The sequence below is a fragment of the Lissotriton vulgaris genome, unplaced genomic scaffold (genome assembly GCF_964263255.1).
Source record: "Lissotriton vulgaris unplaced genomic scaffold, aLisVul1.2 SCAFFOLD_1287, whole genome shotgun sequence".
NCBI classification, from domain to species: Eukaryota; Metazoa; Chordata; class Amphibia; order Caudata; family Salamandridae; genus Lissotriton; species Lissotriton vulgaris.
Genome location: NW_028247626.1, coordinates 155107 through 181637, shown reverse-complemented (window position 1 = coordinate 181637; position 26531 = coordinate 155107). Strand labels below are relative to the sequence as shown.

At 50.1% G+C, this 26531-nt stretch overlaps 1 protein-coding gene across 2 annotated transcripts in view; it reads right to left on the bottom strand.

Moving 5' to 3' along the window:
- LOC147665098 (splicing factor, suppressor of white-apricot homolog) overlaps positions 1-26531 on the bottom strand; it is a 530497-nt gene that overhangs the window by 356342 nt on the left and 147624 nt on the right. The window lies entirely within an intron of this gene.

The window sequence follows — 26531 nt, the reverse complement described above, 5'->3', positions numbered from 1 at the left end:
GGCTTGGACTCAGAATGCAAAAATGCATCTTTTAGTAAAGATGATTTTTATGTTCTGTGTTCGAAAATACCACTTTTACAAAGTAGGTATTTTCTTGCTTAGCCATTCTGTGTGCCTCTGCTGGATTTGTGGATTGACGGTCTGGCTTTGGAGTGACAGGGGCTGGGGATGTGTATTCTCTTCAGACAGCCACTGTCCTGCGTTGCCTGGATGAGTCAGGGGTGGGCCGAATAGACCTGGTCTGCATTTAGAGTAGTGGGAGGAGATTTTCTTGCACCTGAAAGGCCTGGTCTGCCTTGAACAATGCTGTCTCCACTTCCTGCCAGGAAGCTGGGCCAGAGAGAACAGAACTCGTTTGGACTGAGCACAGACACTCTCTGAGAGAACAAAGGAATTTGGAGTATAAATATTGATGCACAGACCCCAGAACTCTAGTACTCAATGACATCAAGGAACCTGCCAAGAACAAGAGGTGAAAGAGCTGCCAGGAGGAGTAATGCCCCTTGTCTGTGTTGGGTTGCCCTGGAGTTGCTGCTTCTGCCTTGGGCAGTGAAAGGACTGGACTTTCTTCACATGTGCTGAATTTCTCCAAGGGCTTGAAGTAGAGCTTGCCTCATGTTTGAAGTCTCAGGGACTGCACAGACTTCATCAACCTCTGGGTACCGCTTCTGGAACCAATGTTTCAGTTGCTACAGAGAAGGGAAAAGCAACCAACTTCGTGTCCTCAAGGCACTGGTGGAACTTGCACCGCAACCCTGGTCTCACAGACGACGACCGCCGCTTGCACCGAACTACACACCAACTCGCTTCACTTTGCCGCCCTGGTCTCACCGACACAGCCGCTGCCTGCTGACTTCGACACTTGTGACCGCATCGTGACTGGCGGTACTGCTTGTAAGTTTCACTACACACTGCCTCATACCACAGAGCAATCTATGCCGACCGACGTCAGCTCCAGCTAACCGGCTCTGCCACCTGCACCGAAACCTGCCACCTCTGCATCGAGCACCGCCTTGCCTAGTAACCTTGGTCTCACCTTCGCTTTCTGGACGATCATCACCGAGTCGCTGCCTTCACCGCATTGTGAGGGCACCGCAACCTGTACCGCTTCCATTTTGCAATGCAACCGCGATGGTTGCCCCAACCGACTCCCACCAACGTATTAGCCTCAAAGAGAAAGGTACTGTTCACGAGTCTTTCGATGCTGTAGCTGGCCCGTAACAACACGGTTTTTAGCATCGCGGTAGCCCGGGAAGAGGTACGGACTGGGAAGAACTATGTTTTTGAGATATTTCTGCAATTTTAAGGCTATCTCGCAAAGTATATATTTTCAAGTACTGTATGCTGGATTCTTATCGTTTTGGTCTTGCTTTGGATATATAAAAATATTGGATATTTTTCTAAACTGTTGTGGTGTCCTTTTGTAGTTTTTCCACTGTATTACTGTTGGTTATGTGTAAATGCTTTACACACTGCCTCTGAGATAAGCATGACTGCTCGTGCCAAGCTACCAAGAGGGTGAGCTGGGTTTATTTTAGGAGCATAACTCCCTTACACAGACTAGGAAGAGGAGTCCCTACTAGGACAAATGCGCAAACTACCATTGCCAACTGGAAACCCCCCATTTCTAACAAGGCTCAAAAACAAAAATGCACCAGGTGGCTCAGATGAAAGAGCCTCTGCAAATGAGCCAGGTGTGACTGGCCTATTGATTGTGAGCTTCAAAGATATATGGAGTTTCGCCATCGCCTGGAGGTTGTCTACGACTGACAGTGGCAAGTCCACCTTCAGCAGCCAGTTGCCAAAGCAGGGGAATCAGGGGAGTAACACAGGCCCCCACATCCCCCTCGGTGTGGGGGGGGGGGGGGGGGGGCCTGAGCTGCAATGGGCCCCCTGAGGCAGTACTCAGGCCTGAGCATCCGGACTAAATCCGGAGCGGGGCCCCTCCGTGTGCATTGCAGGGGGACCCCTTAAATTTTGTTACGCCACTGAGGGGAACTGGGACTCCAACCTCTGAAGAAATGCTGCAACCAACACCTTCATGAAAACATATGGGGTACAGGTGAGGCCAAAAAAAGAGCACGGCAAGCCGAAAATGTGTGGTCCACCTTGAAGAACAGGTAGCGTCTGTGTGCCTGCAAGATGGGGAAATTGGTATAGGTGTCCCAAATGCCTAACACCACATTCCAGTCTCCTTGATCCAGGGCAGAGAGCATCTTGATTTTGCTCCTCCGCTGGAAGAGGTGGGAGATTTAATATAGGGCGAAGGCATCCACCCTCCTTTGGCACTAGAAAATAGCTAGAGTAACACTCAATTCTGATTTCCAAAGCCAGGACCCTCTCTTTTGCTACCATATCCAAAATAGCCTGGACTTGCTGGAGAAAAATGTACATATGTTCCTCGGACAGCTACTCTGATTGTAGACAATGTAGGGGGTGGGTCAGAAAGGAATGGTCTGGCATATACTTTTTTGAACATGTTGGGAGTTATTGCTTGTCACCCGTGGAGGAAATTAGTGATCCTGCCTCCCATTGGGTGGTTGTGCACAACTACATGTAATACATGTAAACTAAAGCCGCCTGGTGGCTGCTGAAGGAGGGGCTGGGGACTAAGAAGTTTGCTACCCCTGCTGGCAATTTCTTACTTTGTTAAGTAAAGTCGATCTAAGCAAAAACATGAAACCTTGTGGCTAAACTTTGCATCATAGCTGCTCAAATATCAAGCCTCTCGTTTTCGAAATAACTTTGCGTTATTGTAGTATCAGTTTTACATTACATACTAATGCTCTGTTCTCTTGGTGCTTTTAATCACTTACAGCCATAGGACTACAAAGCCATAAGGAAGCTAATTGGTTGGCGAAGTACACTTCTGGGCCAGGGATGGTAAACCATTCTTTCATTTTTTTTTTACTCATATATAGGTGTTTAAACTGTTTTCAGTTTACAGTTATTCAAAGCCAATAGTTCCTTTTCTTTGTCTGAATAAAAATCATATTTTCCTATGATGTGTGTAAACATTAAAAAGGGACTCTACTTGTAAGTAGACCTGCCTGTTAGGAAGCACTCATTCAGTTCTTTTAAAATTGTATGTATTTTTATTCAATTTAAAACATTTTGGTTCAAGCAAATGGCCGTCATAATTTATACAGTAACATTTTCTGGCACATTTACAATAAACAAGCACTGGCGTTGCCAATAGGTCTCGCAGTAGGAAAGTTTGAGCTATTGGTTGTGTAAATGACAAAGCCCTTTATGTATTCTAAATGATAACAACAGTGAAAGGCATTGTTATTTGCCATTGTAATAGTTCCACCTGTCGTACTGCGCGATCTATTGGCAACGTGAGTGTTGTTCGTGTGTGAGTGGCGTTGTGTGTGTGAGTGGCGTTGCGTGTGTGAGTGGCGTTGCGTGAGTGGCGTTGCGTGTGTGGCGTTGCGTGTGTGAGTGGCGTTGCGTGTGTGAGTGGCGTTGCGTGTGTGAGAGGCGTTGCGTGTGTGAGAGGCGTTGCGTGTGTGAGAGGCGTTGCGTGTGTGAGAGGCGTTGCGTGTGTGAGAGGCGTTGCGTGTGTGAGAGGCGTTGCGTGTGTGAGAGGTGTTGCCTGTGTGTGAGGCGTTGGCTGTGTGATTTGTGTTGCCTGTGTGAGTGGCGTTGCCTGTGTGAGTGGCGTTGGCAGTGTGAGTGGCGTTGGCAGTGTGAGTGGCGTTGGCAGTGTGAGTGGCGTTGGCAGTGTGAGTGGCGTTGGCAGTGTGAGTGGCGTTGGCAGTGTGAGTGGCGTTGGCAGTGTGAGTGGTGTTGCATGTGTGAGTGTCGTTGCGTAGTTGAGTGTCGTTGCGTAGTTGAGTGTCGTTGCGTAGTTGAGTGTCGTTGCGTAGTTGAGTGTCGTTGCGTAGTTGAGTGTCGTTGCGTAGTTGAGTGTCGTTGCGTAGTTGAGTGTCGTTGCGTAGTTGAGTGTCGTTGCGTAGTTGAGTGTCGTTGCGTAGTTGAGTGTCGTTGCGTAGTTGAGTGTCGTTGCGTAGTTGAGTGTCGTTGCGTAGTTGAGTGTCGTTGCGTAGTTGAGTGTCGTTGCGTAGTTGAGTGTCGTTGCGTAGTTGAGTGTCGTTGCGTAGTTGAGTGTCGTTGCGTAGTTGAGTGTCGTTGCGTAGTTGAGTGTCGTTGCGTAGTTGAGTGTCGTTGCGTAGTTGAGTGTCGTTGCGTAGTTGAGTGTCGTTGCGTAGTTGAGTGGTGTTGCGTTGTTTAGTGGCGTTGCATGTGTGAGTGGTGTTGCATGTGTGAGTGGCGTTGCGTAGTTGAGTGTCGTTGCATAGTTGAGTGGCGTTGCATAGTTGAGTGGCGTTGCATAGTTGAGTGGCATTGCGTAGTTGAGTGGCGTTGCGTAGTTGAGTGGCGTTGCGTAGTTGAGTGGCGTTGCGTAGTTGAGTGGCGTTGCGTAGTTGAGTGTCTTTTAGTAGATGAGTGGCGTTGCGTAGATGAGGGTGAGGTGTTGAGGGTGAGTAAGGATGAGTGAGAGTGAGGGTGAGTGAGGTGTTGAGGGTGAGTGAGGAGTTGAGGGTGAGTGAGGTGTTGAGGGTGAGTGATGGTGAGGTGTTGAGGGTGAGGTGTTGAGGGTGATTGAGGTGTTGAGGGTGAGTGCGGGTGAGGAGTTGAGGTGGAGGCGTTGAGTGTGAGTGAGGGTGAGGTATTGTCATTGAGTGTGAGTGAGTGTGAGTGAGGGGGTGTGAGGGTGATGGGGGGTGATGGTGAGGGTGTGTGAGCGTGAGGGTGTGTGAGTCTGAGTGTGAGTTATTGTCATTGAGTGTGTGTGAGTGTGAGTGAGGGGGTGTGAGTGTGAGGGTGAGAAGTTGAGGGTGAGTGCGTGTGAGGGTGACTGTGGAGTTGAGGGTGAGTGAGGTGTTGAGGGTGAGTGAGGTGTTGAGGGTGAGTGAGGTGTTGAGGGTGATTGAGGGGTTGAGGGTGATTGAGGGGTTGAGGGTGAGTGAGAGTGAGTGAGCGTGAGGGTGAGTGAGGGTGAGTGTGAGTTTGGGTGAGGTGTTGAGGGTGGGTGAGGCGTTGAGGGTGAGTGAGGATGAGTGAGGGTGAGTGAGGAGTGAGTGTGAGTTAGGGTGAGGGGTTGAGGGTGGGTGAGGGTGAGGGGTTGAGGGTGAGTGAGGATGAGTGAGGATGAGTGAGGGTGAGTGAGGGCGAGTGAGGGCGAGTGAGGGTGAGTGAGGGTGAGTGAGGGCGAGTGAGGGTGAGTGAGGGTGAGTGAGGGTGAGTGAGGGGTTGAGGGTGAGTGAGGGTGAGTGAGTGAGGGTGAGGGGGAGGACCCAGGACCTAATTGGGACACAGACTGGCATTTCTGCTCCAGACGACTAAGAAGCGGCCACAGAGAGCCAAACGATAAAAGCACAACTAACGAGAGGCTGAAATTCTACTTGAATATTCTGCCCGCGTTGCCTTGTTCCTTTTGAAAAGGAGATACCAACGCTGAGCGCTGAGATACAGCGTGGCACTTCCTAGCATTTTCGTGGACCTCAGTCGCGTATTCTGCAGATGCGTACAGAAAATGCTCGTCTATAGATCCCAACATGGGAGTAGAAAACGGAACATGGGGACTGAACCACCACCACAACGGACACGACCATCTGTCGGGCCAACCCGAACCGTTTGCTGCAAATGGCGGCATGTGCGCTGCAAAACAAGGGGGTGGGGGGCTGCAGCGCACAGCCCACCCCTCCAAAGCAATCGACAGAAGAAGCATGGCGTCCTTTTCTGACCCAGGTGCACGCGAGAAAAGGGCGCGCGTGCAAAACGAAAGCAGACGCCTTTCACGATGTTGATAAACACGATTGATTTTTGCCATGCATGAAAAACCATGAATGGAGGGAGAGGGAGCCAGCGAGCAGCCAGCCAGGCGGTGGAAGCGGTGCGAGCACTCGGACAGGAGAAACGCGACGTGCACCAGAAACAAAAAACGCCGGATGGGGGCGGGAAAGCCTGGTGGGAGGCGTGGAGAGAAGCCTGATGCGAGAGGCTGAAATTCTACTTGAATATTCTGCCCGCGTTGCCTTGTTCCTTTTGAAAAGGAGATACCAACGCTGAGCGCTGAGATACAGCGTGGCACTTCCTAGCATTTTCGTGGACCTCAGTCGCGTATTCTGCAGATGCGTACAGAAAATGCTCGTCTATAGATCCCAACATGGGAGTAGAAAACGGAACATGGGGACTGAACCACCACCACAACGGACACGACCATCTGTCGGGCCAACCCGAACCGTTTGCTGCAAATGGCGGCATGTGCGCTGCAAAACAAGGGGGTGGGGGGCTGCAGCGCACAGCCCACCCCTCCAAAGCAATCGACAGAAGAAGCATGGCGTCCTTTTCTGACCCAGGTGCACGCGAGAAAAGGGCGCGCGTGCAAAACGAAAGCAGACGCCTTTCACGATGTTGATAAACACGATTGATTTTTGCCATGCATGAAAAACCATGAATGGAGGGAGAGGGAGCCAGCGAGCAGCCAGCCAGGCGGTGGAAGCGGTGCGAGCACTCGGACAGGAGAAACGCGACGTGCACCAGAAACAAAAAAATGAAACGCCGGATGGGGGCGGGAAAGCCTGGTGGGAGGCGTGAATGCGCGAGGGGAGGCAGGCGGATTGGGAGAGAAGCCTGATGGGGGCGGGAGAGCCTGGTGGGTGGGCGTGAATGAGGGGAGGACTGGGCTGGGCTTGCATGCGGATTGGGAGAGAAGCCTGATGGGGGCGGGAGAGCCTGGTGGGTGGGCGTGAATGAGGGGAGGACTGGGCTGGGCTTGCATGCGGATTGGGAGAGAAGCCTGATGGGGGCGGGAGAGCCTGGTGGGTGGGCGTGAATGAGGGGAGGACTGGGCTGGGCTTGCATGCGATGCGCGTGCATGTTGACGGGCACTGCATGAAAACCGCGGGCTGAAAGCCCTTTGGTTTGAAGAGAAAATAGCCGACTTGAATTCTCCCCATTTCCCATTCCTGCGGAATGGTAAAGGCTCGACCTAAAAATGAAAACTATATTGCTACGGTCCGTTTAACTTACGTTCGATAACGTTCATTCTGGTGCATACCCTTAACAGCAGATTCTTCACCTATAGAAGATCACTAGATGCCAAACTGCATCTGGATTGCTTTTTAAAGAAATTGTTACCACACACTGGTAGGTGGCGCCATCAGGTTTGACAGTGGCCTCTCACCGCCTTCAATCCAAAAGTGACGAATCAGTGCTGCATATAGACAACGCACTTGCGCAAAGACGTCAGTTCAACTTCAATTCTTTCACGCCCTCAGATGGAGATTGAAGAGGAAAGTATGACAAATCTTACTTGGGGCCATTTTATAATCACAGAAGCCTACTCCACAGAACAGTGAGGACAATAAGGAACGCTTCTAACAGCAGATTCCTCACCTTTGGAAGAGATACCTAAACAGCACCCCCAAAAAAGGTGGAAGCTCTGAGTGGGCGCTCACCTGAAAGTCCTGCATTACCGAGTGGGCTAAACAACATTTGCTGTGGACTTGTTTGTTGATGCATTGGTAAATGGATGATCAACTAGGACAGGGATTTTTATGCACCGACGAACTCCTCCTTAGCACTGGCAAACCACACAAAAGCGGTCATCGACTTAAAAAAATGTGATTATTGTTTGTTTCTAGCCAACAATTCCCCTCTTCCTCCTTAGTGGGATATAGCATAGAGAATAGACAGGTAAGATAATTGACAGACGAGTAAAAGCGATACCACTGTAGGCAGCATCGAAGCAAAACTCTTCAGCACCAAGTTGACAGAGAAGGAGGTTGTGACATCAACAGTGCCAGCAGCACACTGATGTGACAGCAACGTAACTGCAATATGACGCACTGTCTTGCTAGTGAACAGTCACTGAAAACAGTTGCGATTGGTGGTATGTGCTTGTCATTTCCTGTAACATTCATTTGCTTTTTGTTTTATTAGAGGGTGTAGGAAGGTGGATACCTGACTATGATTACACCAGATTTTTTGCCTAGTATTTAGCTGGTTTTCAACTTAGTTGGCCTGGGATCCTGCTAATCAGGACCCCAGGCTATCTGCTCTCTGTAAAATTGACTCCATGTACCTTAGGTACATCTCCAATTGGATATTTGGTCACCTTATGAGCCCCTGTACAGTGTACTATAGGTACCCAGGGCATAGGTGCATCCAAGGCCTACCAGGGGCTGCAGCATATCTTTTGCCACCCCTGGCTGGCCAGCAAATTGACACAACTGGCTGATCACTCAGCTGGGGCAAGGTGATGTAAACACACATTGCTTAGATATAGTATTCCTATATCTAACCTTATATCTAGACACATATATACCTATAAGTCACTCCTATGGCAGGCCTTAACAATCCTGGAGGCAGAGTGCTTGGTTTTATGTGAGATGGTGATCTAGCATGAGCGGAGCCTGTCTGCAGCTTTCGGAACCATGTCCTTTAGCTGTTCTAGGATATTGCCCTACCATATACTCTTAAGTGCATTATAATCCTCGCGGTTAGATGCTAACTATGGTTTGGCTTTATCAAAACATGTCGAGTAAGGGGTCATACGCTTTGGAATACTATCCCCTCGCCAGTTCTGGCGACGGGGGTAGTATTCCACCCTTCTAGAGGGAGAAGACATGTTGTTCCTACTATTCCCGGTTAAAGTTAACCAGAGCCTCAGCATCACAAAATGGATGCTGCTGCCACAGACACAAGTCTGACCTCCTGCTGCTGGGAGCCCTTCCAGCGAGGGTGGCTTGGACAATAGGTTTTCTGCCTTGGGAGGTGCTAGCACCACCCCAGACAGGACTTTGTGTATTAAGACAGGGAGGGCTGAAAGGATTGAGACACTGCCTGGGGCACACAAGGTGTCCCATGCATAGTCCAGTTCAAACCGGTGCTGGGGCTTCCCTGCCCCAGCTCTGGCGCGAAACTTGACAAAGGGAAAGGGGTGTAACCACCCCCTTCCGTGGTCTCACCCATAGGAGGGACCTAGCAGGTAATCCAGCCCCTAAGATTCGTATATAGGTAGGAGCTGAGTCTAGAAACTTTAGATTAATCCTGATAAACTCTGAAACGAAACTCTGGACCTTCGACGATCTACTTGAAGAAGACGACTGAAGAATCTCCCTTGTGGTCAAGGAGTGACCACCCTGCACAAGCAGGCATCATCCAGCGATCGAGTACTTGCTTTACCGCCGCCTACCGCCGGAGGCCAAGCCCAGAGCCTGACAAGAACAGGATTCCCAGACATCCAATAGCCCGATCCACAGTCCCTGCAAAGCTGAGACCCGTGAAGGCGACGAGAGACATGGGACAGGCCATCTTGAGAAGTCTGTGACCTGCTAACTGTGCAGCCCCCCGAGGCCTCCTCGAAGCTGTGCATTGGGGATTGAGAAGCCTCAGCACCGAGCAGCATCTGCACCGAAGATCAGCCCTGCACACTCCACGAGTTCTGCGTGGGGTCCTTTTGCATTTTCCTGCTCGACGCGTCTGCCCGGTCACTTGCCCGTTGGCTAGTGGCCATCTTGGCGACGATACCGTGAAACTGCACCGCTGGTCTGTTTGCTCCAGACTGGCCCTTGCTTCCCTCAAAAGAAGCAGCCCCTCAGACCTTGCTGGTCTGAGGAAGAAGCCTACATCGATTCCTGCGTGGGTTGCCTTTGCCAAGGCTTGTTGCCTCCAATCTTGAAGCCAACACTGCCGACAGCGAGAGACTTCGTGGGACAGTCCGTGCCCGACTCCTGGTCGTAGTCGATGGCTCCTGGTCCACGTTCCTGCAGAGACAAGCTTCCCATCAGCACCTGATTGCAACGCGACATCACCTGGTTCCATCCTGGTCACTGGCTATTGACCCAGACTCTGTCCCCTCTGCTTTCAGGTCCTCTTCATTTTCGATCCACCCTTGGATCCAACCGGACTCTTCTCTCCTGGCCGCCTGCAGCATGTTTTCTCCAAGGCTCCATAGATCTCCACGACGAAACCTGACACACTTTTGGACCTATGCACCCGCTTCCTGTGGGTTAGGTAACGCGAGTACTACGGTGCTCCTGTAGAGGTTTACACTCCTAGTGTCCTAGTTTCAAGTGGTTAAGTTCTAGTCCAGTCGGAAGACTCCCAAATCTTTAACTTTATAACTTTTACGCACCCATTGACTTCTATGTGTGAACGTGTGTGCCTTTCATATGGTAAAACGAACAAGTTACTTACCTTCGGTAACGATATATCTGTAAGAAACTTTAGTTAGTATTAGATTCCTTACCTTAGAATATCCCCAGGCGTCAGTCTGGATCCGGAAACTTTTGCGTAGCAGTACCCCTGCGCGTCGGTAGGCGTCGTCTGCAGGCGTCCCCTAAGGCTCCGCGTCCGGCGTCGTGCGCCGTGATGACATCGCTGGAGTACATAGACGCCGCCTCCGCGCGCTGACGTCCGTTCTTTGTACACAGCTTTTCCGCGCCAGAACACGCAGAGCCGTGTGAGAACCAACACTGGTGCCATTTTGAAACTAGGGCCCTGAAAGGGATGTCCTTAACCCTAGGTATCAGTTCGCAGAACGGGGAGGATGGGTGGGTTCGGTAAGGAATCTAATACTAACTAATGTTTCTTACAGATATATCGTTACCGTAGGTAAGTAACTTGTTCATCTGAAAGAAACACGTTAGTATTAGATTCCTTACCTTAGAATAGATACCCCAGCAATACCAACCCCGGTGGTGGGTCTGTGAACCAATACATTCCTACACCAGAAAGTCCTGGAGGACAGAACGGCCAAAGAAGCCATCCCTCCGGACTTGACTGTCCAGGCAGTAGTGCCTCGCAAAGGTGTGCAGCGAGGCCCACGTAGCCGCCTGGCAAATGTCCTGCAAGGGGACTCCCCGGCCCAGGGCAGTAGTAGCCGCCGTGGCCCGAGTGGAATGGGCCCTCAGCCCAACAGGAGGCTCCTTCCGAGCCAAAGACTAGCACGCTTTGATGCACAGAACAACCCACCGAGAGATGGTCCGTTTATGTACCGCCCGTCCCTTCTTCGCACCCACGTAGCCAACAAACAGTTGGTCATCCACCCGAAACTGGCGTGTGCGATCCATATAAAATGAAAGCGGACGTTTTGGGTCCAGACGATGGAGCCGCTCTTCATCCTTTGAAGGATGCGGAGGCGGGAAGAAGGAAGGGAGGGTGATGGACTGCCCGATGTGAAAAGCAGAAACTACTTTGGGCAGGAAAGAAGATCTAGTCCTTAGAACCACCTTGTGAGGATGAATGGACAGGAAAGGGGGTTGGACAGATAGAGCCTGGAGCTCACTCACTCTCCTGGCAGAGGTGATGGCAACCAGGAAAGCCGTCTTTAAAGTCAGGAGACGGAGAGGACAAGAATGAAGGGGCTCAAAGGGAGCACACATCAAAAAGGTTAGAACCAGGTTCAAGTCCCACTGAGGCATCACAAACGGAACAGGTGGATACATGTGTGTGATGCCACTGAAAGGTTTTTTTTAGGAGATTCAGAACTCAAGGGCGCACTGCCTAAGTTTATACGTTACAATGTGTGAAGTGGAATGTTGCTGTGTAGTGCGTGTAGAGCAGACGGCAAACACCCTTAACCGTCCAGAAAAGTCAACAGACTAGGCAAAATTACAAGGCTAAGCTCTCGCAACTACAATGTGTTCTCACAAAAACGGTACAATGACCGATAAGAATAAAAGCACAGAAGCAGATTCTTTGGTGTGTTTCTTCTTGTCACAGCAAGATGTAGGTTTTATTTTCTCCAGACTTGAGCAATGTCACAATCGCCGACACGTGTTTCGTCGTGTACGGTTGAGTCAACACGACTCTTCAGGGCTGGTGATACAAAAATAACGTATGCATGTTCATTTTTACGTCATATCATGGTGACATACTGCATATGGTGACAGAAGTGCATCCAACATGCAGTAGTGACGTGCGTGTTCATTCGCAATCACACCCACCTTGTGCGAATGAACACGCACGTCACTACTGCATGTTGGATGCACTTCTGTCACCATATGCAGTATGTCACCATGATATGACGTAAAAATGAACATGCATACGTTATTTTTGTATCACCAGCCCTGAAGAGTCGTGTTGACTCAACCGTACACGACGAAACACGTGTCGGCGATTGTGACATTGCTCAAGTCTGGAGAAAATAAAACCTACATCTTGCTGTGACAAGAAGAAACACACCAAAGTATCTGCTTCTGTGCTTTTATTCTTATCGGTCATTGTACCGTTTTTGTGAGAACACATTGTAGTTGCGAGAGCTTAGCCTTGTAAATGTGTGTGATGCCCTTCAAGAATCTCATTACAATTGGGGACTTGAACAAAGAAGGCTGATCAGGAAGCCTTAGAAAGGCTGAAAGGGCCGAAAGGTAGCCCTTGATAGTGCCCAGAGCAGAGCCCTGCTGGGCAAGAGAGAGAAGAAAAATAAGAACCTCGGAAAGAGGGGCAGAAAGAGGATCCACAGCCTTTGCTGTGCACCATGCCCAAATCTGTTCCACCGACAGGCGTATACCGACTTTGTGGAGGGACGCCTGGCTGCCAGAATTACATCACAGACTTCAGGAGGCAAGTCAAATGGCCTCAACTGCCGCCGCTCAATCTCCAAGCATGGAGGTGGAGACTGGACAGGTTCGGGTGGAGGACCGTCCCCTGTTGCTGCGACAGAAGGTCCTCCTGAACGGGCAGGCGGATCTGGGGACCGACTGACATGCTGAGTAGCTCGGGATACCAGTACCTTCGAGCCCAGGCCGGAGCCACAAGGATAACTTGGGCCCAGTCACGCCTGATCTTCTTCAGCACTCTAGGCAGAAGTGGTATAGGCGGAAAGGCGTATAACAGACCGCAACTCCACTCGCGCCGAAAGGCGTCGCCGTGCGAGTGCAGTCTTGGAAACTCCAACGCGCAGAACTGATGACATTGCGCGTTCTCTTCTGTGGCGAATAGATCTAACCAAGGCTCTCCCCATTGCAGAAAGAGGCCTTGCGCCACGTCAGAGTTCAGACGCCATTCATAATCCATCGAGCACCGACGGCTGAGTTCGTCCGCCCTGGCGTTCAGAGAACCTGCCAGGTGTTGAACCGTCAAAGTCACGCCCTGACGTTCCAGCCACTGCCAGAGGCGCAGAGCCTCCTGGCAAAGGGTCCACGACCCCACCCCGCCCTGTTTGTTGCAGTACCACATGGCGGTGGTGTTGTCCGTGAACACCTGCACTACACTCCCGTTGACAAAGGGGAGGAATGCCTTCAGTGCTAGACGAATCGCCCGCAGCTCCAACAGATTGATATGGAGCCGGGACACCGCCGGAGACCAGATGCCTCTGATCTCCGCCTCTCCCAAGCGGCCTCCCCAGTCCTGGAGGGACGTGTCCGTCACGTCAAAGTGCTCCGGTTGGGGAAGGGAGAGGGATCTGCCTCTGACCCAATCGCGGTCCGTAAGCCACCCCTGCAGTTGTCTCGCAGTGCCCTCCGAGATCAAGACGTGGTTGGACAAGTTGCCCTGATGCTGGGCCCACTGAAACTTCAGGTCCCACTGCAGAGCCCGCATCCGCCAACGGGCGTGATGCACCAGAAGGATGCAGGAAGCCATCAGCCCCAGCAGCCGCAGCGTCAACCTGACGGAAACCCGGGATAGCGGCTGAAAGATGGGAATCAAAGCCTGTATATCCCGGACCCGCCGTTCCGGAGGATAACCCCGAAACTGCGCCGAGTCCAGAACCGCTCCGATGAAAAGGAGCTTTTGAGAGGGACACAGGTGTGATTTCGGCACATTGATGGAGAGCCCCAGGTCGTGCAAGAGGTCTGCCGTCATCTGAAGGTGGTGGACGACTGTCTGGGGCGAGCCCGCCTTCAACAACCAGTCGTCTAGGTAGGGGAAGACTGAAACCCCTAACCTGCCCAGATGGGCTGCGACCACCGCCAACACCTTTGTGAACACCCGTGGGGCGCTGGTAAGGCCGAAGGGGAGCACGATAAACTGAAAGTGCTCCTGGCCTACCGTGAACCGCAGGTAACGCCGGTGGGCCGGCAGGACGGGGATGTGAAAATACGCATCCTGCAAGTCCAACGCTACCATCCAGTCTTGTGGGTCTAGAGCAGCCAAGACCTGAGCTAATGTCAACATCTTGAACTTCTCCTTCCGGAGGAAGCCGTTGACGTTCCGTAGATCCAAGATAGGACGTAGGCCCCCCTTGTCCTTCTTGGGCACCAGAAAGTAGTGGGAATAGCAACCACGCCCTACTTCTGGCCCAGGAACGCGCTCGATGGCCCCCTTGGCCAAGAGTGCCGTAACTTCCTCCTGCAGAAGTGTCAAGTGGTCCCCCGACACACGGTGGTTCTGCGGTGGCATGGCTGGAGGAGTGGTCTCGAAGGGGAGGGAGTAGCCCCTTTGGACGAGTTGCAGCACCCACCTGTCCGATGTGATTGTGCGCCAGCGGGCGTGGTGATGGCGAACCCTGCCACCCACTGGCGTCACATGGGCCTGAAAGCACGGACTAGGAGGATTTGGAGGCAGATGCTGCGGGGGAGGTGTGGCCTGACCCCGCCGTTGACCCCGACCGCCTCCACGGCGGTTTCCATGGCCGCCACCGCGTTGGAAGGATTGTTGCGGCGTGTGGCTGGCAGCACGTGTGGGGACGCCCCTTCCTTGGCCACGAAAGGAGCGAAACAAACCCGTTTGCTGGCGCTGGGTCGAGAGACCCAAGGACTTGGCCATGACCCTGGAGTCCTTGAAGCGTTCCAGCGCGTGGTCCGCCTTGTCACCAAACAGGCGACAGCCATCAAACGGCATGTCCATCAAGGCATTTTGGGCATCTGCCGAAAAGTTGGCGTATCTCAGCCAGGCGTGGCGACGAATCGCCACCGTCGTGGACATAGCTCTGCCCAGCGAGTTGGTCGTATCAAGACCACACCGTATGGAATATTTAGCTGCGTCTCGGCCTTCAGCCACAGCCTTGCCGAGCTTCGCCCGCACCTCCAAGGGGCATTCTGGCAGCAGCTCCGCGACCGTATCCCACACAGAGTGGGTGTAGCGGCCCAAGAGGCAAGCGGTGTTGCAAGACCGCAGTCCCAAACTCAGGGACGAGAAGACCTTCTTGCCATACTGGTCATACCTCTTAGATTCCCGGTCGGGCGGGGCCGACGGGAATGCGGTCTGGGAAGTCGAGGCCTGGATCACCAGACTCTCAGGGGTGGGATGGGTGGACAGGAACTTGGGGTCGTCCGGACACGGACGGTAGCGTCTGGCCACGTTCCGATCAACAGGCGAACCTGAAGAGGGCCTGGACCACGTGCCCAACAGAACGTCTGACAAGGCTTCGTTAAACGGCAGCAGTGGCTTCTGTGGGCATGACTGCGGTTTGAAGACCTCAGTGAGGATGTTAGGCCTCACGGCCGCGACGGGGAGCTCAAGGTGTAGGGCCTTGGCAGCCCTCATCAGCACCACAGAATAAGCAGCTCCGGGGGAGCGCCCGGCACGGCTCCGCGACCGCTCTCTCGAACGCTCCTTGGACCTCCGGCCGGACCGGGACCGCTCCTGACGCGGGGCCGACACCCGGAGCTCGAGTAGCTTGCGGGACTGCTCCCGTCTAGCCTTATTAGTCAGAGCCCGGCAAGCGACGCAGGCATCCACGTCGTGGTCGGGGCCCAGGCACCGGAGGCAGAGTCGGTGACCGTCCGTGACCGACATCCTGCGGTCACAACCGTCACATTTCTTGAAACCAGGCATCCTACCAGGCACCAAAAAGATGATACAGAAAGTTAACAAACTTGGTCAAAAGACCGGAGTACTGCTCTTCGGATCTGCGCTTACTGGCGCGGAAAAAAGAAGAACTGACGTCAGCGCGCGGAGGCGGCGTCTATATACTCCAGCGACGTCATCACGGCGCACGACGCCGACGACGGACGCGGAGCCGCAGGGGACGCCTGCAGACGACTCCTACCGACGCGCAGGGGTACTGCTACGCAAAAGTTTCCGGATCCAGACTGACGCCTGGGGATATTCTAAGGTAAGGAATCTAATACTAACATGTTTCTTTCAGATAGCTGGCTTCACATGCCCTCTTGAGTTTAACCTAAGACTGCTTTGTCCATGCTACCCCTAGGATAGCTGGTCTATAAGGTTGACTTTACAACCATCACCATAAGGGTTGTTTGGACTGGTGCAAGGTGCTCACTAGAATAGTGAACATAACATACCAGGCCAACTTCTCACAGAGAGTATTGATCTTTGATTATGCTGGACTGTCTAGTGTTTTTCTCTACAATGCAGAGTGAGGTTTCTCTCCATTTTATTATTTCTGATCATTGTCATCGTAAAAGATATTTTACCTTTTTGACACACTATTCCCACAAATTTGGTTTTCATGTTGGCTCCACGTTGTGGCGTGGAAAGGTTTCCCAGTAGAAAACTTAAGTCAGCGCGCCAAGAGGGACTTGTATGCCTCCAATGACGTCATATCCGTGGACGTCGTCAGAGCAGAGCCATGCGACGTTGTTCCCCGGCGCACTTAGGTACTTCTGAAAAATCTCTGGATCCAGCCTAGCGGCTGAGGGATAGTCTAAGTTAAGGAATCTGCAGATAGACTGTGTGTCTACCAGATACATAGTTACCAAAGGTAAGTAACTTGTTTTTCTCGTCTCACAGCATCAGTACATGTGGATTCTTTTTTAGCAGTAATTTGACTGATGATTGACGCACAGGGCTCACCTTTATTAATAGGCTGTAAAATATATTATTACCTGAACACTGGTTTATGTTGAGAAACTCGTGTCTGGAAGGAAGATCTGGAATTACATATTTTACTGGTACTTAGAAGGATTTAGTTATTGCTTAAGATGATTCAGTTCGCAGAACATAGTCATTATTTAATTAATCGGCACAGTGGGTCATCTTTCAGTAGAAGAGGCAGGCTGTGGTGATCCTATGTTGTGTGCGCTCTGAGGACTTGTGTAGAACACGTTGGCGCTGTAGGAGGACCCTCGAGGACTTGATGCACCGAAGATTACATCACATGCTTGCAGCAGCTCTTGACTCTGCTTGCTGTGGCTGCTGGGGAGGGGTAGACCTCACCCCTGCCAATAGTGGGTGGACTGCAGTATAACTCACAATTACCACAAGCCCTTGACCTATCCCAGTGACAGGTGACCCCATTGAGTGTCTGGTGCATGTGTGGGTGTCTTCTCTGTGCTGTGCTTCCCTCCTTGGAAGGCATCTTTCATTCATAGAGCTTCACCCAATCCTGCTCGAATGTCTCAGAAATAACCAACCTAAGCTGTGTGCTGGGGTCAGAAAGCATCTCGCTAAAAGCTCGTTATACAACAAATGCTTAATTTATTCTAAAAAGTATAAGTAGATCTGAAAATAGACTGATATATTTGGTGGATAGTAGAACAATGCTTAAAAGATCAAAATAGTTTCCTGCAGCCATTAATCATTGTGTCAGCTGCGTTACAATTTTTTCCCTCAGAACTTTCTTGGCAGACTTTTGCTATTCAATTGTCAGAAAAATAGATTTAATCAGAGCAATTTAATTGGATATAAAATTCTCGAAGAAAAGCCTCTTCAGGAACTGAGGGAAGACTCCATGAAGCCATGACGCTTATAAGATAGATAATACGGCTAGGTGGCTTTATTCTGTTTTTCTGATCGAGATTGCTTAGAGTGACTCCTCCTCGCCCACAACCACCACCACCGTCTTTATCCAAAACTGCTTGAATGTCGGTCCATTCAACTTCTAAATTAATTGCTAGGTAGTCCAGGCTACACAAGCACTGGCAGAACCAATATTTTTGATGTGTACATCTAAGTGCCACTTGCTCACCTTTTGAATTTCCCCGGCATTAGACTAGTTCCCGATTGGTTTTCCATACTCTACAGCAGCCGCACACTTCCTGTAGAAGTAATGGCGCGGAGCTCATGTAGGTACTAGCCCGGCACACTAATTTCCATTCCTTTTTTTCCACACCCTTGAACGCAGATCCCGACCACTGCTCCAAACGTCTGTCAATTTTACAGACACTGAATTTTCCAGGAATACAGGAGGTGCACCAGGATAAATCTATCCGCCCAAGGCCACAGGTTTTAAACCATGCCTTTAGTGCAGAAAGCATATGTCATTCACAGATCCACACCGTTTCCCTGTGGATTCCAGGTTCTGTTCATGGCTCACTCATGCAACAAATGCTTCTTGATGGACGCAAAAGTAAGCAGGAAGTCGAGGGAGAAACCTTGCAGAACACAGAAAGCAGGGCAGATCACACTTAAACAGCAGACGTGCTCCAAGTCAAAGGATCACTCCCACTACGATCCCTGGTCATGTTTCAAGACTTGAGGTAAGTCTACGTTGAGCAAGAGGGCCAAGTGGGACTTGCTTCCACCCAGCCATTACTGCACAGGGTAGAAGCTGCACAGTCGAAACTCTAAAGATTTTACTTTAGAGGCCTTCAAAGATGCCATGCTGCACATTTGCATTTTCAAAGCAGTACTGGACCCCATTGAGCCGCGGGGATCCCCAGTCACAGGCAGGTCCTTTCTTGGTGCGATTGGCCCATTGGGCCTTTTCCTGACTTGTTGCTGATACCAGCCCCACGTCTCCACTCTGGTCCCTGATGCCACACGTGTCCTGACCTCTTCAGTGCTGACCCAGATTCCAGTGGCACCTGATACAGTTCCCATGCACATTTCCATCTAGGACAGATGTCTGACCACACCGGGCCAATGTCTCACAAGGAGATAACCAAGGCGCAACCTCTGAGATTGGATGAGCCTCCTTCTCGATGCAGTACTAAGGGAGCCATACTTGGCTCAGATTGAGGAGCGTTGCAAGGGGTAAAATGTACCACAGGATGAGGACAAAAAGGTGGAGGACCGCTTTCTCTCCCTCGTTATACTGATGCTGGACTATTCCTTGATTTACAAAATACTAGTGGTGTAGATAGCACCTCTAAAACAGACTTTAATCTCCACCAAGAAGCCTACTAAGGAATGTCTCTTTTGTTGTGGACTGCAGAGCAGCAGAAGTAGTATAAATCTGACTGCAGAACTGCAAGATATAGTTGCAGCCTGGGTTGCTACATATAAGCCCTTACTTCCATTTAGTGAGGGTCTAACAGGCACCCTGATGTAACATGGACAAAGCTGTGCTTTGCTTCCCTAGGTAATCACCTGGTACCTAGGCAGCGTAGGCCTGCTCCTGGAGATCTCGCCTTTCTAACTTAATATCCAATACCTGAAAGCTTGTTGGTCCAAGCTTCCATGTCAATCAGACGATCACTTTACCAACGTTCTTTCAACATCCTTCCTCTCCGGCGGAGAGGTCCCTTCATTCACTTGATGTGAGACGGGTGTTAAAAGACTACTTAGATAAGACCAAAGACATTTGTAGATCAGATCTGTTGTATGTTAATTACGGATCGGTCAGGACTGGTCTTGCCACCTCCAAACAGTCCATATCTAGGTGGATTGTGTCCTGTGTACAACTGTGTTACCAGAAAGCTAGCAAGACTATAGGGGGTAAGCCTAAGGCTCACTTTACCAGAGGCAAAGTGGCTGCAGTGGCTTTGCTGCGTAATGTTCCCATCGCAGACATCTGTAGGGCTGCTACTTGGAAGTCTGTCCATACCTTTGCTAAGCATTACTGCCTGGACTCTGATGCCAGGACAGATGTGCAAGTTGGACAGGCTTCGCTGAGGAATTTATTTGCTCAGTAAGGATTTTTTTTTTAGGTTTCTTCCACCGCTGGGTTTGGTTTGTTTGGGATGCGCTTGGCATTCTCTTCACAGATTAGGACTATTCACAGAGATCTCCTACTACAGAAGGAGTAGTTTCTGTCCTGTAACTCCAGTTCTGTAGTAGGGGTATCTCTGTTATAGTCATAAGCGACTCACCCTCCTCCCCGGTGGATGTAACAATGATTTCCTGAATGGTACAGACCAGGCTTTATACACCTTCAAAAAAACCTGAAAGTAACTTGTCTTTGGCTGTGCATCATGGGATACAGAGGGTCTCTGGAGGGTTCCTTAAAGGCACGGTATACCTTTTCCAGACACATAATGGCAATGACAATCCCTGTGAAACCATTGTGTTTGCTTGACTGTCCACCACTTCCTCCCTATGTGTGAAACTCTGTAAAATGTGTAAATTTCTGTATTATTTGGCTATCCTTTTTCACTTCAGGATGAAGTGCTGGCCAATGTAGCCTTGTTAATGTCAGGCTGCATTATTTGTCTTTGATTTTCTCTCAAGTGTCTATGCAGGACTGCAGAAGAGGACAACTTAAGAGAATATTTTGGTTGCTCCAGGGTCCACACACATGGGCGGGACTATTCACAGATTATGACTATACACAGAGATCATAGTTAACAAACCAAGGGGGGGAGAGAGAGGTTAGAATGGATTCATTCTCCCTGGGCATACATAAATAAACAGTTAGAATCCACTCCTTGGAAATGAGGGTGTTACCTCCGCATGGGGGAACACCTTTATGTTTTTAGGTCCCCTCATACACAAACATAAAGTACACACACTTGATGAGGAAGTTTTTTGGTCTGGAGTTAACAAACATCATGTGGTCGTAACACCCTTGTTGGTAAATAGGGAAAGGATAAAGATTGTGTTTATATCCCTACAAAGTGAGGAGGAAAAATGAAAATTGAAATCCAGACCAAAAAACATCCTCATCGAGTGTGTGTACTTTATGTTGTGTGTCAGTGTGTCTAGTGTGTTCTTTTTATAATGAAAAACTTTTTCTTCAATATAAGCACTATAATACGGCAATAGTTTGTCACCTGTAACCGTTGGACATTTTACCATTGGAATTGGAAAGAGAGACCACCAGAAAAAAAAATTGTGTCTACTTTCCTTTACAGGTTGATTGAAAGACAACGTTCTTTTCTTTCTTTTTTTGATAGGCACATAACAGGCACTATTAATATTTTTTCCTCACTTTTATTAGGAATTTCTAGTATCAGTTAGAGAAACGTGAGTAAGGTGGGGATTTGTGCACCCCGTCCTGAAGAAGGTGCTTTGGGCACCGAAACATGTCGACGCACACAAAAAGGAGATAACGCACATTGTCAGCGTAGAGACCTCCTATCCTCTTTTTTAACAGCACCAGCCCGGGGGCTTATTAAATAATTTTTAGTCACCCCACGAGCTAGGTTCTTTTTAACTTTCACCATTTCCCAAACCCCACTATACACTCACATTTACAAAATAAAAAACCACCTACACCAACATCACACATAATCTTATATAAGTGCTCCCGCGTCTTCGTAGGTCGCAGCACGCCGTACCCCGTAGAGGGGTACGATGGCCCCGATGATGAAGCATGACACCAAGGGGCCTGTTGGTGTGTGAGGGGACTTAAAAACATAAAGGTGTTCCCCCCTGTGGAGGTAACACCCTCATTTCCAAGGAGTGGATTCTAACTGTTTATTTATATACACAGAGATCCCCTACTACAGAACCTATGTTGCACCATAGGTGACCCACACAACAGCTTCAGCAACTCAACTGAAGTCGCAGCACATGGCTCATGCGTTGGCCTTGACAGTGAGTTCCAAGCTGCACTGCCCACTGGTGCGTGTGAAAAAAGCCTCCCACGTGAGGACGCAGCATATTAGATTTAGTGTTTGGAGGGTACGGCTGCCCAATCCCACAGGCGCACAATCTTCACGTAGGGTTCTAATAATGTAAAATATGCTTCATAACGAAAACCTGTCAGGGCGAAGTCCTCACGCCAGCCAAATTCAATTGGACAGTTAATTAAGCTTTAAAATTGAAAACACTACCTCCGCTCTGGGATGAAAAAAAATAACACCTGGATAGGCATAATGTATTTGCTATTAAGAAGCTGAGAGCCCGTTCTGCGGCAGGGAGCGTGGGGGGGAGGGAGGCAGGGGTGGGGGAAATGTCATTCGCAAATGTGTTTAAAAGCCGAAAGTATATATTAACAAGGAGCTTTAAGGATGCATGAAGAAAAGCATACAGGAAGCATGGGCAATGTGGCGCGAGGAAACTTATGACTAGTTTCCTGTGCAGCCAGGGGTTGCTGGGCACGCGAGGACTGAAAGATTTACTGGCGGCGAAAAAAAAAAGTCCCCAGAGTGTCACGCCGGCAGTAAAGCATCCAGTCCCCGCGTGCACATCTTTGGTCCCACCGCGTGCATGCTTGGAATCTGTATCTATTCCAAAAGGCCCTTGCCATGGCAAGAGAAGCACGCATGCGCTGCTCACGCCAGGCGAGACCTAAAAATAAAAAACAGAGCAGAGGAACCGCTTCTCCTGGATCTGCGGAAAAGAAGAAAACTGACGTCAGTGCGCCAGGTGGGACTTATATGGCTCCCCTGACGTCATACCCATGGACGATGTCAGAGTGAAGCCATGCTACACCGCCCCCCGGTGCGCAGAGGTACTGCTGAAAAATCTATGGATCCAGACAGGCGCCTGGGGGATTTTCCAAGTTAAGGAATCAGTGGCTAGATGTCGCTATCAGATATGATCAACTTCTTGTTTTATGCCAGATCATCAATGAAGGACAAGACTCCCCTAGACACAATCCTCGTGAAGCCAACCTCGCTCAAGCAGCATCAATCCCTGTGAATCCTGTGTCTTAGCACCTCTCACAATGGCGGTGACAATCCCTGTGAAACCTGTGTCTTAGCACCTCTCACAATGGCGGTGACAATCCCTGTGAAACCTGTGTCTTAGCACTGCTCACGATGGCGGTGACAAACCATGTGAAACGTATGTCTTAGCACCTCTCATGATGGCAGTATCAAACCCTGTGAAACCTGCGTTTTAGCACCTCTCAAGATGCCAGTATCAAGCCATATGAAACCTTATCTTAGGTCCTCTCATGAAAGCAGTGAAAATCCCTGTGAAACCATTGTGTTAGCACTTCTCACGATGGCAGCATCAATCCCTGTGAAACCAGTGTGTTAGCACCCTTTAACAATGGCAGCATCAATCCCTGTGAAACCTGTGTCTAAGCACCTCTCACGATGGTGACAAACCCTGTGAAACCTGTGTCTTAGCACAGCTCACCATGGAGGTGACAATCCCTGTGAAACCTGTCTTATCACCTCTCACAATGGCGGTGACAATCCCTGTGAAACCTGGGTCTTCGCCGCTCACAATGGCGGTGACAATCCCTGTACCTTAACACTGCTCACAATGACAATCCCTGTGAAACCATTGTGTTAGCACCTCTCACGATGGCAGTATCAATGCCTGTGAAACCAGTGACTAAACACCTCTCATGATGGGGGATCTTTTAGTGCTTATGATTAACAGCCAAGACTCAGTAAGGGAATTCATATTGTGTCAAATATGGTCTGCCCTTCTACTGTTATTATGCCATATAACTACTACTGCTCTTGTACTCTTATTGTGTCATACGCAGTCTGCTCATCTACTCGCTATTGTGTCATATACGGTTTGCTTTTCTTCTCGTTGGGTCTCATACGCGGTCTTTCACTTCTGATCGTATTGTGTCATATAATGTCTGCTCTTCTACTCGTATGGTCTCATATACGGTCTGCTCTTCTAGTCAAGTCAAGTCAAGAGATTTATATAGCGCGCTACATACCCAGAGGGTCTCAAGGCGCTTGAAGGAGGGTGGGGAATTACTTCTCGAATATCCACGTTTTAAGTTGCTTTCTGAATGCTAGGTGGTTCTGAGTGATGCGAAGGTGAGGGGGAAGTGAGTTCCAGGTTTTAGCTGCCAAGTAGGAGAAGGATCTCCCTCCCATGGTGGTTTTGTTGATGCGAGGTACAGTGGCAAGGGCTTGGTTTGAGGATCGTAGCTGGCGGGAGGGGGTGTAGAAGGACAGTCGTGTGTGGAGGCATTCGGGTCCAATTTCGTAAAGTGCTTTGTGTGCGTGGGTTAGGAGACGGAAAGTAATCCTCTTATTGACGGGAAGCCAGTGGAGGTTTTTCAGGTGCCCAGAGATGTGTTCTTTACGCGGGATGTCTAATATGAGCCTGGCTGAAGCGTTCTGGATGCGTTGGAGTTTTTTCTGGAGTTTTGCGGTGGTGCCGGCGTATAGGGTGTTTCCGTAGTCAAGGCGGCTCGTGACCAGTGCGTGGGTGACTGTTTTTCTAGTTTCAGTGGGAATCCAACGAAATGTTTTTTTGAGCATGCGAAGAATGTTGAAGCAAGATGAAGAAACGGCGTTGACTTGTCTGTTCATCGAGAGTGAGGAATCTAGGATGACTCCCAGGTTCCGTGCGTGGTCGGTCGGGATGGGTGCTTTTCCAAGGGCCTCTGGCCACCAAGAGTCGTCCCAGGCGGAGGGGGAGGTGCCTAGGATGAGGACTTCTGTTTTGTCTGAGTTCAGTTTCAGACGGCTGAGCTTCATCCATTCGGCTACTTCTTTCATTCCGTCATGCAGGTTGGTTTTGGCAGTGTTAGGGTCTCTGGTGAGAGATAGGATCAGTTGAGTGTCATCGGCGTAGGAGATGATGTTGAGGTTGTGTTGGCGTGCGATGGTCGCGAGGGGGCTCATGTATACGTTGAAGAGGGTGGGGCTGAGTGAAGATCCTTGTGGTACGCCGCAGATGACTTCAGTGGCCTCTGACTTGAATGGAGGAAGGCGGACTCTCTGGGTTCTTCCGGTGAGGAACGAGGTGATCCATTCTAGTGCTTTTCCTTGGATTCCGACGTTTCTGAGGCGCTGTAGAAGGGTGCTATGACCGACTGTGTCGAAGGCTGCGGAGAGGTCGAGGAGGATGAGGGCGACTGTGTCTCCATTGTCCAGTAGAGTTCGAATGTCGTCTGTTGCTGCGATGAGGGCGGTTTCAGTGCTGTGTTTGGCTCGAAAGCCGGACTGTGAGGAGTCGAGGGATTTGTTGGTTTCGAGGAAGGCGGCGAGCTGGTTGTTGTCCGCTTTCTCGATGACTTTGGCCGGGAATGGAAGGAGAGAGATAGGGCGGTAGTTTTTGAGTTCGGAGGGGTCAGCTGTGGGTTTCTTCAGAAGGGCGCTGATTTCGGCGTGTTTCCAACTTTCCGGGAAGGTTGCGGAGTTGAGGGAGCAATTGATGACGTCTCGGAGGTGTGGTGCTATAATGGAGTCTGCTTTGTTAAAGATGGGGTGAGGGCATGGGTCTGTGGGGGATCCTGAGTGGATAGAGTTCATCAGACGGATGGTGTCTTCAGTGGAGATTGAGTTCCAGTCATTGAGGATGTTCAATGGGGGTGGGGGTCCTGCAGAGGGTTGGGTGGGTTGGTCTTCGGGTCGGTTGTCGAAGCTGTTGTGGATGTCTGCAATTTTGTTGTGGAAGAATGAGGCTAGGGAGTCGCAGAGGGCTTGAGAGGGGGTGATGTCGTTGGAGTTGGCTGAGGGGTTGGTAAATTCCTTGACGATGTTGAATAATTCCTTGCTGTTGTGGGCGTTGCTATCTAGTCGGTCCTTGAAAGCGGCTTTCTTGGCATTCCGGATCAGTTGGTGGTGTATGCGGGTGGCGTTTTTGAAGGCGTCCTTGGTGCTGGTGTTTGGGTCTTTTTTCCAGGCCTTCTCAAGGGAGCGACAGAGTTTCTTGGATTTCTTAAGATCATCGTTGAACCAGGAGGCCTTCTTGCTGCCTAGTTTGATTTGTCGTTTTTTCAGTGGTGCTAGGATGTCGGCATTGTTGGATAACCATTGGGTGAAGTTAGTGGCTGCTTGGTCGGGGTTTGAGGAGTGGGCGGGGGGGTATTGAAGAAGCGATGAGGAGATCTGGTCGATGGTGACTTTGTTCCAGTTTCTTCGCAGAGTGGGTTGGGGATGATTGTTGGAAGTGTACTACTCGTATTGTGTCATATACGGTCTGCGCGTCTACTCGTATTGTGACATATGTTCTGCTCTTCTACCCTTATTGTGTCACATACAGTCTGCTCTTCTCTTATTGCATCATACGCGGTCTGCTCTTCTACTCGTATTGTGTCATACGGTCTGCTCTTCTCAGCTTCATATACGGTCTGCTCTCCTACTTATAGCTTCATAAACGGTCTGCTCTTCTACTCATATTGCATCATATGCGGCCTGCTCTTCTACTCATATGGTCTCATAAGGTCTGCTCTTCTACTCATTGCGTCATATGCGGTCTGCTCTTCTACTCGTATTGTCATACAGTCTGCTCTCCTATTTATAACTTTATAAATGGTCTGCTCTTCTCCTATTGTGTCATATAGGGTCTGCTCTTCTACTCATTTTACATCATATCTGGCCTGCTCTTCTACTCGTATTGTCAGACATTCTGCTCTTTTCATTCTTTCACATACCATCTTCTCTTATACTCGTATTGCGTCAAATACAGTTTGCTCTTCTACTTGTGCGTCATAAGTGGTCTGCTTTTCTACTCCTATTGAGTCATATACAGACTGCTCTTCTACTCGCACTGTGTCATATACAGTCTGCTCTTCTACTCTCATTGGGTCATATACAGTCTGCTCTTCTACCAGCATTGTGTCATATATAATCTGCTCTTCTACTCGCATTGTGTCATATACGGTCTGTTCCTCTACTTGCATTGTGTCA